Genomic DNA, 15,967 nt, shown 5'->3' with positions numbered 1-15,967 from the left:
AATGAGGCAAAAGCAGGAAAAAGCACTCAGGAAAACAGAGAGGTTGTGGCCTCCATTAAGTAGGTCGAGGGAGGGGGGCTGAGAGGTAGTGGGCAAGGCTAGGTGGGAGGCAGGAAAATGGGACACCCACCAAAATCAAATTTAAAAATCAGATAAAAGTACAAATAAATACTGGTACATGCCCTCTATCAAATAAACAACACCTTTATTCAAGGGTTTTTTCATCATACTTGTGATATCACTAAAACAAAGGGGCATATTATCAAGGCCCCGCAATAAAATTACCACCGCTTTAGCGTTCGTTTTCGTGCGAAAAGCGGCGATAATGTTATCGCACTATCAGCATGAACACGCTAACGTGTGTTCCCATGCCTCAGTGTTGGTTTCCCTAACGTCCATCTTTGCAGCGCCAATGAGATGCAAAGTGGGCGTACCCTGCCAAACTAACGTGGAGAATGTCGCTAACCGAAATATCTCCAATTATCAATGTAATCGCTAACCGGCTTAGCGTTCATAAAAGTAGTGCTAACCGCGCTTACAGCACTTTTCTTTACGCCTGCTCACAAACTGACTTAGCCATAATATCCATTGGAAGGTGGATATTATGGCTAAGTCTGCCTTTGCCCTATCATCAAGCTATCACCGTTCCCGGTGCGATTATCGCTGGATTACCAGCGATAATCCCACAATTTTCAGCTAACTGTGGGATTTTGTTCGCTTTTGAGATAAGCGTCGCTGATAGTGCGCTATCTCAGCAATAAAATCCAGCGATAGCTATCGATAATTATCCTCGGGCTAAGCGCGCTTAGCGATAATTATGGCTGGTTGTTGCTGATATGCCCCAAGTCCTCAAATTCAATTGGCATTGAACCTTTTACCTTAAAATCCAAATGAAAAGTGTCCGGATATGAACAAAGCACTGTAAGGTGTCTGCAGAACAGGAAGACAAATTTAGAGCCTTTGGGGCACTTCCTTCTTGTTAAAAAAAAGTAAAATAAAGTAAATGCTGGGGCCTGCAGCTGCAGCCGCTGGCCCGGGCCAGCATCATGAAAATGCTGCTGAAATACTCTGTGGAGACCGGAATCTGCGCTAGCGGCCAGCAAATTGCACTTGTGCTCGCTAGTGGGTGGCAAATCTTGTAATGCTTGCCAGCGTGTGCCAGAGCAAGTCTTGCATGTGTCAATGGAAAAAACATTCCGCCCAATGACGAAATTAAGCAGGAACTCCATGTTACATGTGTCGCGCGGAGTTCCCAAATACTGCTAACTTAGGGGCTCATTACGATCGCGGTTTTCCCGCATCCTCCGGGCCGGCAGAAGCCACCGCCGGCCCGGAGGATGCGGGAAAACCGCCGCAGACCCACCAAAGACCCACCGCCAGATTAGGATGGCTGGTGGGTCCTGGTTTAAGTCTGCCGCTTTTCCGCCACGGTCGGCTTACAACCGCGGCGGAAAAGCTCTAATATGGTGGCGGTGTCTCCCAGACACCGCCAGCCATATTAGGATGTGTCCCAAAAAATGCTTTTCCGCAGCGGGTTTTCCGCCGTGGAAAAGCATGTGGGACTTCACTGCGGGGGCCCGTTGCGGGCCCCCTGGGTGAAGGGGGTGGGGGGTGCACATGGGGGGTACCTATGGTACCCCCCTGTATTTGTATGCAGAAATCGGCAGGCACCGCACGGTGCCAGCCGCTTTCTGCATACAAATGCAATGTATGCATTTTTACCATTGCGGCGGGTGCAGCTTGAAGCCGCACCCGCCGCAATGGTAAGAATAGAGGATGTGACCACCAGGGTGGCGGTCACATCCTAATTTCACAGAAGGGAACTCCGCAGGCCATGCGGAGGTTCCCTCCTACTCAGGGGTCTAGAAATGACCTTGCATAACACATAAGCGACTCTTTCTCATTTCTTGAATTCAGCAGAAAGCTGAAGACCTGGCTTCTTGAGTGGTCAAACTAGGCCCTAAGTGTGTCTAGACGCACATCTGCTCAATGCCAGGATACCCTTCCGGGGACTGTGCGCTCTAGAAATCTGCATAACATAACATATCGCATATTACATAGCACAAAACAGAACATTGTTGTCAGTCTTAGGTTATTCACTTGCTGATAAAAGATAAATTAGCACATAAATTAATAAGTAGTCTCACCAGTCATATTAGAAATCTCACCAGCAGGGCAGGGGACACAGTCAAAGCAGCAGCTGGGCTGCCCTTTCCTCACAGACTGTCTGAACCCAGGAGGGCAACTCTCACTGCAGAAAGAGCTGGGGACCTGAAACAGAAGCAGGGAACAGAGTCAAAAATAATATGGATCAGCAAAGATACTGGGGATCTATCAGACAAAACAGCCAATGTTGTTTTAGGGTACCTTTTTTCCAATTCAAATATGCTTGTTATTATAAGTTGCCACATCCATTTCAAGGTTACTTCACAGCTCGGAAGTAACAAACTCTGTGGACAATGGACTGTGAGTCCCACCTAGAAAAGGCATTTCACACAGACAATGAGCCGGAAGTCCAGCCCAGAAAGCGAGCTCACTTGCGGGGCAGCAACAACCAAACCTGGCAGGAAAAAAGATTCTATGAAGATGTCTGGAATGAAGAGATGTCACCTCATTATCTTTGCATCAAACCACACTTGACATTGAAACCTTCTCATGCATTTTATAGGAAGTGCTGTCATTGGGGGGAAGTGACCCCCCAACATCCTGATCCTAGATTCAGACCACACCCACCATTCAACCTGTTTCCTCTATTCAATATGCGGGAACTATTAGTGCAGAGCGTCACATTGACAGGCATTAATAGGATCTGAGGGTGTGTATATATACTACAGCGCACCACACCTAGGGGCATACGTACAATAAAATGTCGGAGCATGGAGCTGCACCACATTTGGCAGTGCCAAGCTCCGACATTTGGAAAATGTAGGGATGCACTCTATTTACAAGAACACGGTGCACCCCTGTGTTTTCTCCTAGACTGGAGAAAAAAAGATACTTAACGCCAACGCCAACCTTGCCACCTCTTACCCCCGTACTATCATTATCGGGGATTTCAATTACTGGTTCCAGAATGAGGATGCCGGCCCCCACGCCACCGAACTGTTCGAGGCCCTTTCGAGCTTGGATTTTACACAACTAGTCAGGTCTGCCACTCATAGCGGTGGCCATATCCTTGACCACATTTGGGTTCACGGGGTCAAGTCCTCCTGCCCACTCATAACACCTTGTGTGTGGTCCGATCATTTCCTAATTGACATCACCTTTTCGGCCGTCGGCCAGATCAGGACCCCACTGCAGGAGGGCGGCACCGCACGCAAGTGGAGAGTCGCCGACTCCTCCAAACTCTTATCTCATCTCTCTCTTACCCGTCCTCTGTTCCCCACTGACTCAAGTACTGACGAGCTTCAGGGACAAGTTTCTGACTGGCTCACTATAGCCAGTGATACTTTCGCACCTTTAACCAAGTTTCCCCGATCCCGACACCATCATTCCCATAAATGGTTTACCCCTCACCTTAAGACTTTGCAGTTAGAACTCCGCCGACTCGAGCGCAGGTGGAGGAGAGACTACTGCTTATCTAGCAGAAGTGCATATGTGGCTGCGCGGAACGAGTACAAAACTGCTATTTCCGCCGCCAAAAAAGCTTATGCCTCAGACAAAATGTTATCTGCCCCCTGCAAGTCTAAGGAGATTTTTAAAATCCTCAATGAATTTACCTCTGATCCTAGGACACTTCCGACTCAGGCCTCCACACAAGAATCATGTAACGCGCTGAGCACTTTCTTTGTCCAAAAAATTGCCTCGATCAAAGATACCATTCCGACTATCCCCCCTGGCGCTGGCTCTGCTTCTCCCCCCCATAATGCTTTTTCTCCCACACTTTTCCCGCCCTTAGACCCTACCGCTTTGGCCACACTGGCCACCCGCGTTAAATCTGGATCCCCAGACGACTGCTGTCCCCCCACCATATTACGAAATATCTGCCACTCTTTACCTGATTGTATCCTTCCCCTGCTGAATTCTTCTTTGTCGTCCGGTACGGTACCCCGCTCCTTCAAGGAGGCCGTGTTGGTGCCTCTACTGAAGAAGCCTGGGGCTGATCCCGCCGTCCCGGCGAATTACCGGCCCATCTCTCTCTTGCCTTTTTTCTCCAAAATTCTGGAAGCCCATGTCACCACCTGCCTCTCACAGTTTATTGAGAACTCCACCTTTCTTGAGACTAACCAGGCCGGCTTCAGACCCGGCCACTCTACGGAGACTGTCATCTTGGCCGTGCTGGATGCCCTGAGAGACGGTGCTGACAAGGGTACCTCCCAGGCCCTGGTTTTATTAGATCTGTCGGCTGCCTTCGACACGGTGGACCACAACATCCTTCTCCACCGTGTCGAGCAAGCTGGCATCCAGGGCCTGGCGTTGGCATGGGTCAAATCCTTCCTGACCGGGAGGTCTCAGACCCTTAGCCTGGGCACTTTTAGAGCTCCTCGGGAGCACCTGCCCTGTGGGGTCCCTCAGGGCTCCTCTCTGTCCCCCCTTCTTTTCAATCTTTATCTTCGACCCCTTCTTTTTTCCTTGAGGCAGTGGGACGTCACCGTCTTCAATTACGCGGACGACCTACAACTCATCTTCCCTCTTGATTCCCCTTCTGCTATCCCCAACTTTCAGGCTGTCATGTCCCACATCCTATTGTGGATGAGCCAAAATCAGCTTAAGCTGAATCCCGCAAAGACGGAGCTTCTCCTCCCTGGTAAGAGCTCTACCCACTGGGGTCCGCATTTTTGGCCGGCAGAACTTGGCCTTCCCCCCACCCCTGTGGCCTCCGTAAAAAGTCTAGGGATTACTATTGACTCCGGTCTCTCCCTCGGGCCTCAGGTGGGGACAGTTGTCTCCTCCTGCATGTTCCAGCTGCGCAGGATCAGGAAGGTGGCTTATCTCCTCACCCCTGAAGCTCTCCTGCAAGTAATCATGGCCCTCGTCCTCTCCCGCTTAGATTTCTCGAATGCTATCTATCATGGTCTGCCCAAAACATCTCTCTGCAGACTACAATTCGTTCAGAATCAAGCGGTGAGATTGGCCTTTGGGAGTCCGAAATGGCAATCTGCCAAACCCCTCCTTCTAAAACTGCACTGGCTCCCCGTCGCCTCGAGGGCAGCCTTTAAGATCGGCTGCCTTACCTTTAAATCCTTATCTGGTTCCTGTCCTGCCTTTTTGAAATCTCTCATCAGGACTTACAGCCCCTCTCGGAACCTGAGATCCTCTCACCTGCACCTCTTACTCACTCCCCCTGTCAAACTCTGCAGATCCGGAGGCCGGAGATTCGCATTCTGGCCCCCAAACTTTGGAATTCCTTCCCCATCTCTCTCAAAACTTCCAATTCCCTTACTCTCTTCCGTAAATCCCTAAAAACTTGGCTCTTCCCTCAATCTGCCTAAACCCTCCCAGTCCCCCAGTAGTCTGCCAGCGCCAGGAAACCCATGGTGTCAGCGCGCTTTATAAATGCCCCTTACAATACAATACAATACAGGGCAGGGACCCTCCCGCCATGTTGCAATTGTTTATGTGGAGGAGGGGACACCTTCCTGCACATACACACTCAACCATGGTGATTTACACCTTCTATGCGTGCTGCAGAATGCAGCACACATGGAAAGAGCAAAAAACAAGCACAAATTTATAATTTTTCCTCATATTGCCATTTTAACGCCTGGTATTCCATGGCATTTTGTTATATTCCCAAGTTAGGCCTATGTACGGATGCAGCCTATTTCCTACATTGCCCTAGAAAATAAAGATTCAGCTGTGAACCTTCTCATGCACAACAATGTTGGATTAGTTTCTCTGAAACTACTTTGTTAACACATCCAGCTTCACACATTGTTATCACGACACCTTGAACATCATGTACTAGGCCACTCTACGCACCGGGTACAAAAGTCATCTTATCTTCATCCACGAAGTGACAATGCTATCTACATATCCATAACATCACTAATCTAACACGCACATCATGGAGCCGTCTAATATTATAAATATTAGGCATCCGGATAGATTGGTAGAGGAGGTCCTTCGGCTGACACTGAGGGTCCGTGCGTGCTGAGAATTCATCAAGCACTGGTCTGACATTGCGTGAGGGGTGTCCAACTCAAGACCAAGATGGGGTCCTTCACTTTCTCTCATCAGGTAATGGGGTTGGACCATTCCTTGAGGGGATTCATGGCTCTTCACCTATACACAATGTAGGTACACTTAGAGTAGGGTTCTCATAGTAGGAGTATGCCCAATTATAGCCTTGTTTTATTTGCCTACATATAATCATCGGGTTTAGCACCATGGTAGAACTCTACCTATCTACGTTTTTGGTGCTTGTAATCATGTTTATCTGCTTCTGTCTAATAATCATGGCAGCTCACGTATGTTATGCAAGAATAATGTTGGTAAAATAAATATGATTGAAAACGTCCCACTGTGTATTCTCTTTATATTTCTCTGCGAATAAGTGAGCACGAGTGACTAAGCGAAATGGGTTTTCTGATGTAGGGCAGTGCAGCAGGTAAAAGAAAAGGGCACGAATACGCTGTATCTATTAGATACAGTGCATTCCTGTCCTTTTGCCCTGAACCTGTGCACAATGGGATGCCGTGCGCCACTGCAGGCACCTTGGCACCATGGTGCAAGGGTGCCTGCGATGCTAGGATGAATTTTTTTGTGCAGGAAGGGAAACCTTCCTGCACAACAACAATCACAAGGCTTTTTCATCTCTCTGTGTGTGTTGCAGAAGGCCTCCCTTACGACTCCCTTGGGAGGTGTATGTTTTTAACACTGCCTCAGACTTACAATTTCTCATACATCTGGGGCAGTGTCAAAAAGTCATGGATGTGCCTGGAAATGCCCCTAGCAACACCGATAGGGTGCCCCTTTCACTCAGTTTTCTGTGCCAAAGGGGCACATATTTATAAGGCTACGGAAAACCATATAACGTGGCTTTACGTGGCCTTTTGAATATACATGGGGCAAATTGCGGCACCGGAACATCAAAAAAGTTTTATTGGCGATTTGCAGACTCTGAATTCTCAGTGGATTTGTGACTGCATGAGTTCTGCATTCGGGGCGGAGATCTTCACTCATAAAAAGATAGGCCTTTTGTATCCTTGAGTGTGTGGAGTTTTCAACCCTGACTGATGAGTCTCTGTTATTGTAGCCTTGCTGATAGATCGAAGTTTGTGAATTCACGCAGGTGTGAGCTTGCACTGAAGTGTAGGCTTGCCTTTGTGAATTAGGGCCACAGTGGGAAGTGTTTTTTAAATAATCATTTTTATTTGAAGATATGGCTTGGTTAAAATGGAAATAACATCCTTATTGAATGAGGGCATATATATGTCACTGCATCGTCAAAATCTATCACATATTTTTGGAGGGAGTAATTGCCAGTTTTCCTTAATAATTGTTAGCAATTCATGACATACTTTGTGTTGTTTATTCGGTAAGAGTACATTAACCTGGGCTTCTATGGGAATTCACAACAGCATATTATCAAGCCCATTATCCCCTGCCGCTAAAGAGGCAATAATTTTAACGCCGTTCTTGATAATATGCCCCCATGTCTTTTACATTGTCAGTCACTTCAGATGCTTTTATTGCTGACCTCCTCAAAATCCCTAAAATCCATTCATCCCTGACCCCTCACAATCCCTAAAGACCATCAATCTCTGCCCCTTAGAAAACCCTCACAACAATTAAACTACACCCACCTCTGAACTCTAAAAACCCTTTGTTCCCTTACAGTTCACTTATCCCTGAACTGTAAAACGTCTCTCTACTCCTAAACTACACCCAATCCTGTACCCTAAAACCCCTTTCTATGCCTAAACTCCTTCCATTCCTGCCTAATTAAAACCTCCTCACTACATGTAAACTCCACCCAGGCCTGACCCTTAAAACCCCCTCATTGCCCTTAAACAGCACACATCCATGACTCCGAAAAACCTCTCAACACTCTTAACCTCTACCCATTCCTGAACACTTAGAACCCCTTTCTAAATTTCAACTACACCCACCTTCCGGTATTCACAAAAGGTATTTAGTAGTAGTGAATCTATCTAGGACCCTAATTAGATATCCATGATTCATGCCCTTATGTGGTTATAATAAAACATATCCTTATAAAGGCATAAGAATCCTGCCACGTTACGTTCTAATAAGTGACCACAGCTGTTATGGCATGGTGCCAGGAAAAGCCTATCTCGTAACCGTTACTTCCAGGGTCTTTTGCCATATGCCGTATGCAAGTATTGTATCCAAACAGCAATCCAGACATGGAGGCGGCAATATGGCATTCTTTGAATATCTCTTCTATTTCGAATTGATACTTTAAGCAGAATGAAGTCTATTCTTTTACAGACAACTGTGCCTTTAACCTCGTCCAAAGAGACGTATGATCTGCAAATTGCAAGGACAGCAGCAGAGATACATACCCTATTATCAACCAATTGTCCCATCCATTTTGTAGAAATGTTAAGCCAAATCTTAAACATGTCTGATACCAGTGGCATCGCACATGTATTTAAGACAATTGTTTTGGGACTGTTAGCACCCTTGGAAACAGTTCTGGGCATTTTCCCGAATTTTGTGCATTCTTTATTCGGCGGCCTGCCTCTACTTTTGGGACTCGTAGCAGTAATTTTATTTTTGATCCTTCTGCTCCGATATGGCAAGCCAAGCCACAGACAAAACTCCAGCTACGATGGAAGAAACGATCCTAGCAATACGCTACCGAGACCGAATCACTAAAGTCCTCGGATTAGCCCGGCTAAGAAATCTGAATACAACTTGGTTTCTTTCATTCAGACCAATCTGGCAAGATTGCATCTTACCTGTGCTTCGATGTCTGCTATGCGGAGAAGAATGCGTGTTGGACGTCTGTCTTACACTACCACCAGCAGTACCAATGGATATCGATACTTTGCTCGGTCCGGTAACGACTCATGCAACGTGTTGTCCCCAGCGGCTACCTATTCTGATGACGGCATTCGTTGAGACTTCACCATTACGATTAGGTGGCGGTGAAGTATGAGATGAAAGCAGCACTTCACAGGTACAACCTTCTGTGAGCATTACTGATCCAGACATCGATGATTGCAATAATTCTCATATTTGCACTATTTCAGCTTTTTCGAACTTGGTCGAACTTTCACCTACTGTTGTAGACCAATTTTTCGCAAGCCTGTCTGATATGATGTTCTCTCCTAACGAGAATGACTTTTAAAAACAATGAGCACACAGCGTTCCCTGAACTCTGAATACAGCCTTCAGTTTTTGATAAACAACACTACTGAAAACAATTGGAACAAATTTTTCCCCTGAAAGCGAAATTATTTTTTCCACTTCCAAAATATTTACCTTTTTTCTGGCACATGGTACTCTGCTTAAAGTAGAACTATTCTTAGAGAACAGAACTTCTATTTTTAGAGACTCTAGAGACAATATTTTGACTTAGCCTCTGGCACATGTACAGTATTTTATAAATATGTGATGAAATGGTCTCGACCTTCTTTTCTGTATTAAGAGCCATTTCATAAATGTAATTTTCGCAATTCATTCAGCCAATATTCATATATGCATTATCTGAATGTTACCTTCTGCTTGAAAAACGTACAGTATAAATACTCATTTTCGTGTATATACCATACACCATTTCAAATGCAATTGTTATATGTTTAGTATTGCTTAGTATTTAGTAATGATGGACATTAATACGTGGAGTGGGTGTTGTGAATCTATCTAGGACCCTAATTAGATATCCCTGATTCATGCTCTTATGTGGTTGTAACAAAACATATCCTTATAAAGGCATAAGAATCATGCCCATATCTAGTCATAGCCCATGCAGTCCAAATACGGCAAGGCTACTCCCGTAGACTCCTAGAAAGTACAACGCGTTCTTTAAAACAAACCAAGCCTCCAGCAGCCCGGGAATTCCCCCTGATTTTGTTTTGATTTGCACAAGAACTCCTGGAGTCCAGAAAGAACTGTTAGTTCTTAGTGACGTCTTATGTCCAACCTTACGTCAAACCCGGCACCTTCCAGGTATAAATATACCAACGTTGCCTTAAGCAAACACACGGTGGTTTGGAGCAGAGCGGCTATCTACTTGCCCAACGCCCAGCTGATGCGAGTGCCGAAGGAAGCCGACCCTCCCATTTGACACACTGAGAGAGACGCTGCCTTTTCTCCTGCCGAGAAATTCCAGCTCCCGTGTTTCCAGTCACCCTTGCGGGTTGCTGGGAGATCGAGTCCTGAGAGAGAGATACAAAACCTCCTCCATTCTAGAACCAAGGTTCGGAGGTGATAAAACCTTAAGAGAATTCTTGATTCAGATTCTTGGCAGAAAACCAACTTAACTTAAACTGCAACTTACTTACTCCTTCCCACGTATTAGTCTTAGGTCAGGTACACCGGGGTAGGAGTATCTTAGAAGCACCAGTTGAGTACGTTAGTCAATGTTTTTATGTATGTATATATTTTATCCATTTTAAAGTATCATATGGCTAAGAAACCATATTAATGCTTTTACAGTATTATTTCATAATACTCCTTTTACTCTACGCACTTTACTTCATGATAAGTATTGCAATTGTGGCAACTCATTTCTCTTGCATGAGAAAGAAGACTGCTCAATAAATAACAACTTTTATTGACAACGCCCGTCTCTCTATTTCTCTACACTCTGGTGAAATTAAGCATGCACGATTGACTGAGTGAAATAGCTGTCTATTGTTTTCACATGACTCTAGAGATATACTCTTTATTCTGAGGGAGCAAAGTTGTCATGTTTATGCGGTTGTCAGAAACTACTCCCTTCTTTTCTAATCAGGAAGGTTAACTCATTCCTGTTCACTCGAGAAAGTTTCTAGTGACCTCTGAGCTAGCTGGCAAACCTAATTAAGTCTAACATAGTCAATAGAGACCTAGATGACCTCAGTCCTACGTCTAAACTGCTGTTTATGTTATTCCGATGCGCAGAGCCTATTGGGAATATAGGAACTACACTACAAACTTTACTACAATGAAACTGGGAAAAATCCTAACTTTACAACTTTCGGTATCCACAAAAGGCATTTAGGAATCTATATTGTTCCAGGGTATGTAGGAACACTGGAACCACTCATTTTATGGAGGCCTGTTGAGTCCTTCCATCGGACACTAGTAGGCACACTGTATTTGCATTATCAATGAGCCATTTGCTATCTGGTGACTGAGGAGGTTAAATGTCATAATACAAAGGGACCTGGGCACTGAGTAGCCCCCTTGCCAACTTAGCTTTGCAAGTATGATAGTTAGTATAGTTATTTGTACTGTATCCTTATGATGGAGACTGATGCTATATAGAACTATTTTAATCTCTTTTAATATTGTTATCCAATACTTGTTTTTGAAAAGTTTTTTTTATAACCTTTACACTGTCACAGTGAATGTGTTTTAATGTAATGTAATGATGTCTCTTTTTTAGAGAACTGCTGAAATAAAGAGGGGCAGATTTACAATAACTTGCGCATCCCTGCATATCAGCAGGGATGCGCCAGTTATTGTGTGTCAGGGCTCCACCACCATGGGGCAAAAACGGAGAGATGCGTGACGCATCTGTGCCGTAAAGTTGGCGCATTGCTGGAGTTGCGTCGGAAGCGCGATGCAGCTCCAGCAAGGATCGCGGGTTCCCTATCTTTTAAATGCTGCGTCAATCCTTACTCCTGCTTCAACCAGGTGCAGGGTTTTGACGCAGCATGGGCTCAAAAGTGACTGAGTGAAATCTTGTAGATTTCACTCAGCCACTTTCAGGAGGTGTTCCTGTGCCGGAACGCCCCCCCCCCCCCTGCACCTGAACGCCTACTTCTGGCGCAGGGCTTTACAATGTGCTGCATCTCCCAGATGCGTCACGTTGTAAATACCCCGCAGCGTGGCGCATCTTTTGCGCCACCGCTGCGTCACAAAAGTGACGCAACGGTGGCGTAAAAGAGGTGCAAGGGGCTTGTAAATCTGCCCCACAGAATTGATTGATTATTTAAATAATTGATCTCCTTGGGCTAAGTTGCGCGATACAAATCTTTGTTCATTCATTCAAAAAACCTACATTGCAAATAAGCTCAGGAAATACAATTAAATTAAAAGAAACTACCAGCAGTCTCCTAATATATAAACAAAAGAGAAACTAATAAATCCTGATTTTGAGCAGTAAGATCAGGGCAGGGTCAAGCCTGATTTGGATAATGCTCAATCCAAACTGGAATGGCATGGTGAGCAAAAAAATGATGGGCCCGATTCACAGAACAAACTTAAGACAAAATTCTAAACTTACTACTTTTGGTATTCACAGAATTTAGGATTTTGTCTTAAGTTTGTCTTAAGACAAACTTAAGACAGACTTAAGACAGACTTAAGTTAGGATTCTGTCTTAAGTCTGTCTTAAGTTTGTCTTAAGACAAACTTAAGACAAAATCCTAACTTCTGTGAATACCAAAAGTAGTACGTTTAGGATTTTGTCTTAAGTTAGTTCTGTGAATCGGCCCGATGGATTTAGGCCCAGATCTCTGTACTGGGGTGAATGTTTGAGATTTTTCTGCATTCTGTCCATCAATAGTTGTTTTGGCATTAGTCTATCATTCTTGGCACAGAGGTTAGTGCCTGGGTGGTAGACAGATGCCACAACTGTGCATTTTCCACTTTCAAATAAGGACTGCATTGCATAACTCTGCTTGTCCTCCATGACCCAACTATTTCAGTTCTGAGCAGAAGTTTCTAATTCAGTCAGAGCACAACAAAATTATTTCCAAACATTTGACATATTTGTTTTATTTACCAGTTCCAATCACTAAATGTTGAAGAGCTGTTTTCCTCGAAAGGAAGACAAGATGCTTTGTTAGAGCTGTGAAAATGTGAGAGCACGGGATATGTCAGTGTTAAATTCATGTTGCATGTTTTGCATGTAGAGTATTAAGCCTGTAGAGTAGGCTGGCGGCTGAGTTAATTTGTTTAATTCTTAAGCAGAGGAAGCTTTATGCTGACAAAAGGCAACATTGTTTTAGGTGTAGCTTCTAAAAGTGTGAGTCTTCTGCATAAATCCAGAATATTTGCATGCATATTCATAATGCACTCAAATGTATTCAAGATAGATCTGCTAAACATATGTGTGAGGTCTTAAGATCTGATGTCACTTCTTGTGATTTCACTTCCTGAAACATCATGGGTTGTGATGTCGAATGCGGTTTCACTTGTATGCTGCCTATCTTGGTTAGTTCTCTCACTTCTTTTTTAGGACGTGTGTCCTGAGTAAGATCATTAATGATTGTTCAGCACTTCTGTGGACATTCAAGGAACAAATTCCTGAACCTGAGATCTTTTGAAATATGTGGAGAGAAAAGATATTGTTTTGTCAGGTCAGGATATCCTTAAATTATCAGTAATGAGGAGCATTATTAGATGAATTGTAATCTGTTCTGAATGTCCTGGACTGTTTATCCATGCTTCAACTGTACGATGGCTCATGAGGCCGCATGAAACCAAGGAACCAACTACTCAAACCACAAAAACCTTCAGTTGCAGGCCATGGGATTCAAGGATGTATCGACTGTTGAGTGAGAAGCTGAGGTCTTTTTTTATGCTTCCCAGAGGTTTTTGTATGTTTACAAGTTTCTGGATTTTCTTTTGTCTTCAGGTTACTTGTGTCCATTCTTCCTTTTCATGACAAGAATGGAGCGAACAGATTGATCGAATTTGTATCGGTTTCACTTTTATTGTCAATAATTATCTTGCTAGCTCACTATAAATTCCCTTCCAAATGGAGGTCAAAGTGTCTTTTGTTAATCCCTTTCATTCAGCAACAGGTAATCCAACTGAAAAACCAGATTAATGAGAGGCTAACAATCAGTAGGCCAAATCAGCCAGCTTCGACCAATCCCTGGCGCTTCTCTCATGCTGGGTAATGGTATTACCAGCATGAAAGCAGCATCTGGATTGGTGTAAGGGAGCTCCCACGGGTCTGGGAGCCTGTGCACTAGTCCACGGACTGCCGCTCCGAGGCGAGGTGGCGGCTGGAAGGTAGATACCCGGTTTCACTTTTTTTTAATTCTCCTCCGCACTTCCTCTCTATGTTCCTTGGACACCTGCCTCCCCCGGATGCCCTCTTGGCATCAGGCCTCCCTGCTGTAACTAGTCATAGTCTCCATTATGCTAACATAGCTTACATAGCACCATTAACTCATCATCAATGGATGCGTAAGTGTTGGACTCCGTTTGGGAGGGCACAGGACACACAGGGATACTGGGCCTCAACCGTGGATGTAGAGGTTCTTTGACGCAGGGGTATGGCATACCGTAGCTCTGCAAAGTAGACCAAATAGTCCCTTGAGCACTTGACTCTCAGTGGTTGTATTAAGAGGAAATGTGGGGGGGCTCGAGCTCAGCACTCAACAAACACACATTAGTGTAAGTTTATAATTGTCCAACCTGAGGCTTGACTTTTAAACCCAAAACTATATTAATTGCCACAAAGCATTAAATGCTATATACATGAAATGAACATGACTGAATTTAGTGTCATGGTGGTTGAGTAAGTCTGAGCCTTTTACTGCTTGGTGCCGGTGCCGGTCCGCTGTTATGGTCCCGTGATTCCATCCTCAGATCGAAACTAGGCATTACTAGGCTCTAGTACAATTTACCCCCATACTATCATTGGTGCACACTGCCTTTCTTTTAGTTCACTTTTAGTACAATTTACCTCCATGCTATCGTTGTTGCACACTGCCTTTCTTTTAGTTTACCTTTAGTACAATTTACCTCCATGCTATTGTTGTTGCGCACTGCCTTTCTTTTAGTTTACCTTTAGTACAATTTGCCTCCATGCTATCGTTGGTGCACACTGCCTTTCTTTTAGTTCACTTTTAGTACAATTTACCTCCATACTATTGTTTGTGTACACTGCCTTCCTTTTAGTTTACCTTTAGAACAATTAACCTCCATACTATCGTTGATGCACACTGCCTTTCTTTTACCTAACTTTTAGTACAATTTACCTCCATACTATCGTTGGTGCACAATGCCTTTCTTTTACTTCACTTTTAGTACAATTTACCTCCATACTATCGTTGGTGCACACTGCCTTTCTTTTATTTCACTTTTAGTAAAATTTACCTCCATAAAATCGTTGGTGCGCATGCCTTTCTTTTAGTTCACCTTTAGTACAATTTACCTTCATACTATCTTTGGTGCACATTGCATTTCTTTTAGTTCACCTTTAGTACAATTTACCTTCATACTAACTTTGGTGCACACTGACTTTTTTTTAGTTTACCTTTAGTACAATTTACATCCATGCTATCATCGTTGCACACTGCCTTTCTTTTACTTCACTTTTAGTACATTTTACCTCCATACTATCGTTGGTGCACACTGCCTTTCTTTTAGTTTACCTTTAGTACAATTTACCTCCATACTATCGGTGGTGCACACTGCCTTTCTTTCAGTTTACCTTTAGTACAATTTACCTCCATACTATTGTTGGTGCACACTGCCTTTCTTTCAGTTTACCTTTAATACAATTTACCTCCATACTATTGTTGGTGCACACTGCCTTTCTTTCAGTTTACCTTTAGTACAATTTACCTCCATACTATTGTTGGTGCACACTGCCTTTCTTTCAGTTTACCTTTAGTATAATTTACCTCCATTCTATCATTGGTGCACACTGCCTTTCTTTTAGTTCACTTTTAGTACAATTTACCTCCATACTATTGTTTGTGCACACTGCCTTCCTTTTAGTTTACCTTTAGAACAATAAACCTCCATACTATCGTTGATGCACACTGCCTTTCTTTTACCTCACTTTTAGTACAATTTACCTCCATACTATTGTTGGTGCACACTGCCTTTCTTTTAGTTTGACCTTTAGTACAATTTACCTCCATGCTATTGTTGTTGC

The 15,967-nt window shown here is 44.1% G+C and overlaps 1 long non-coding RNA gene across 1 annotated transcript in view; it reads right to left on the bottom strand.

The window, feature by feature from the left end:
* The window catches only part of LOC144752139 (uncharacterized), a 173,828-nt gene that overhangs the window by 25,787 nt on the left and 132,074 nt on the right, over positions 1–15,967 (bottom strand). The window contains exon 2 of the long non-coding RNA XR_013594034.1: positions 2,148–2,271. This is a non-coding gene — a long non-coding RNA (uncharacterized LOC144752139). The remainder of the gene's footprint in view (positions 1–2,147; positions 2,272–15,967) is intronic.

The sequence above is a fragment of the Lissotriton helveticus genome, chromosome 4_2 (assembly GCF_964261635.1).
Source record: "Lissotriton helveticus chromosome 4_2, aLisHel1.1, whole genome shotgun sequence".
NCBI lineage: Eukaryota > Metazoa > Chordata > Amphibia > Caudata > Salamandridae > Lissotriton > Lissotriton helveticus.
The sequence above is the reverse complement of the archived record's forward strand: the minus strand, read 5'-3'. Positions and strand labels throughout refer to the sequence as shown.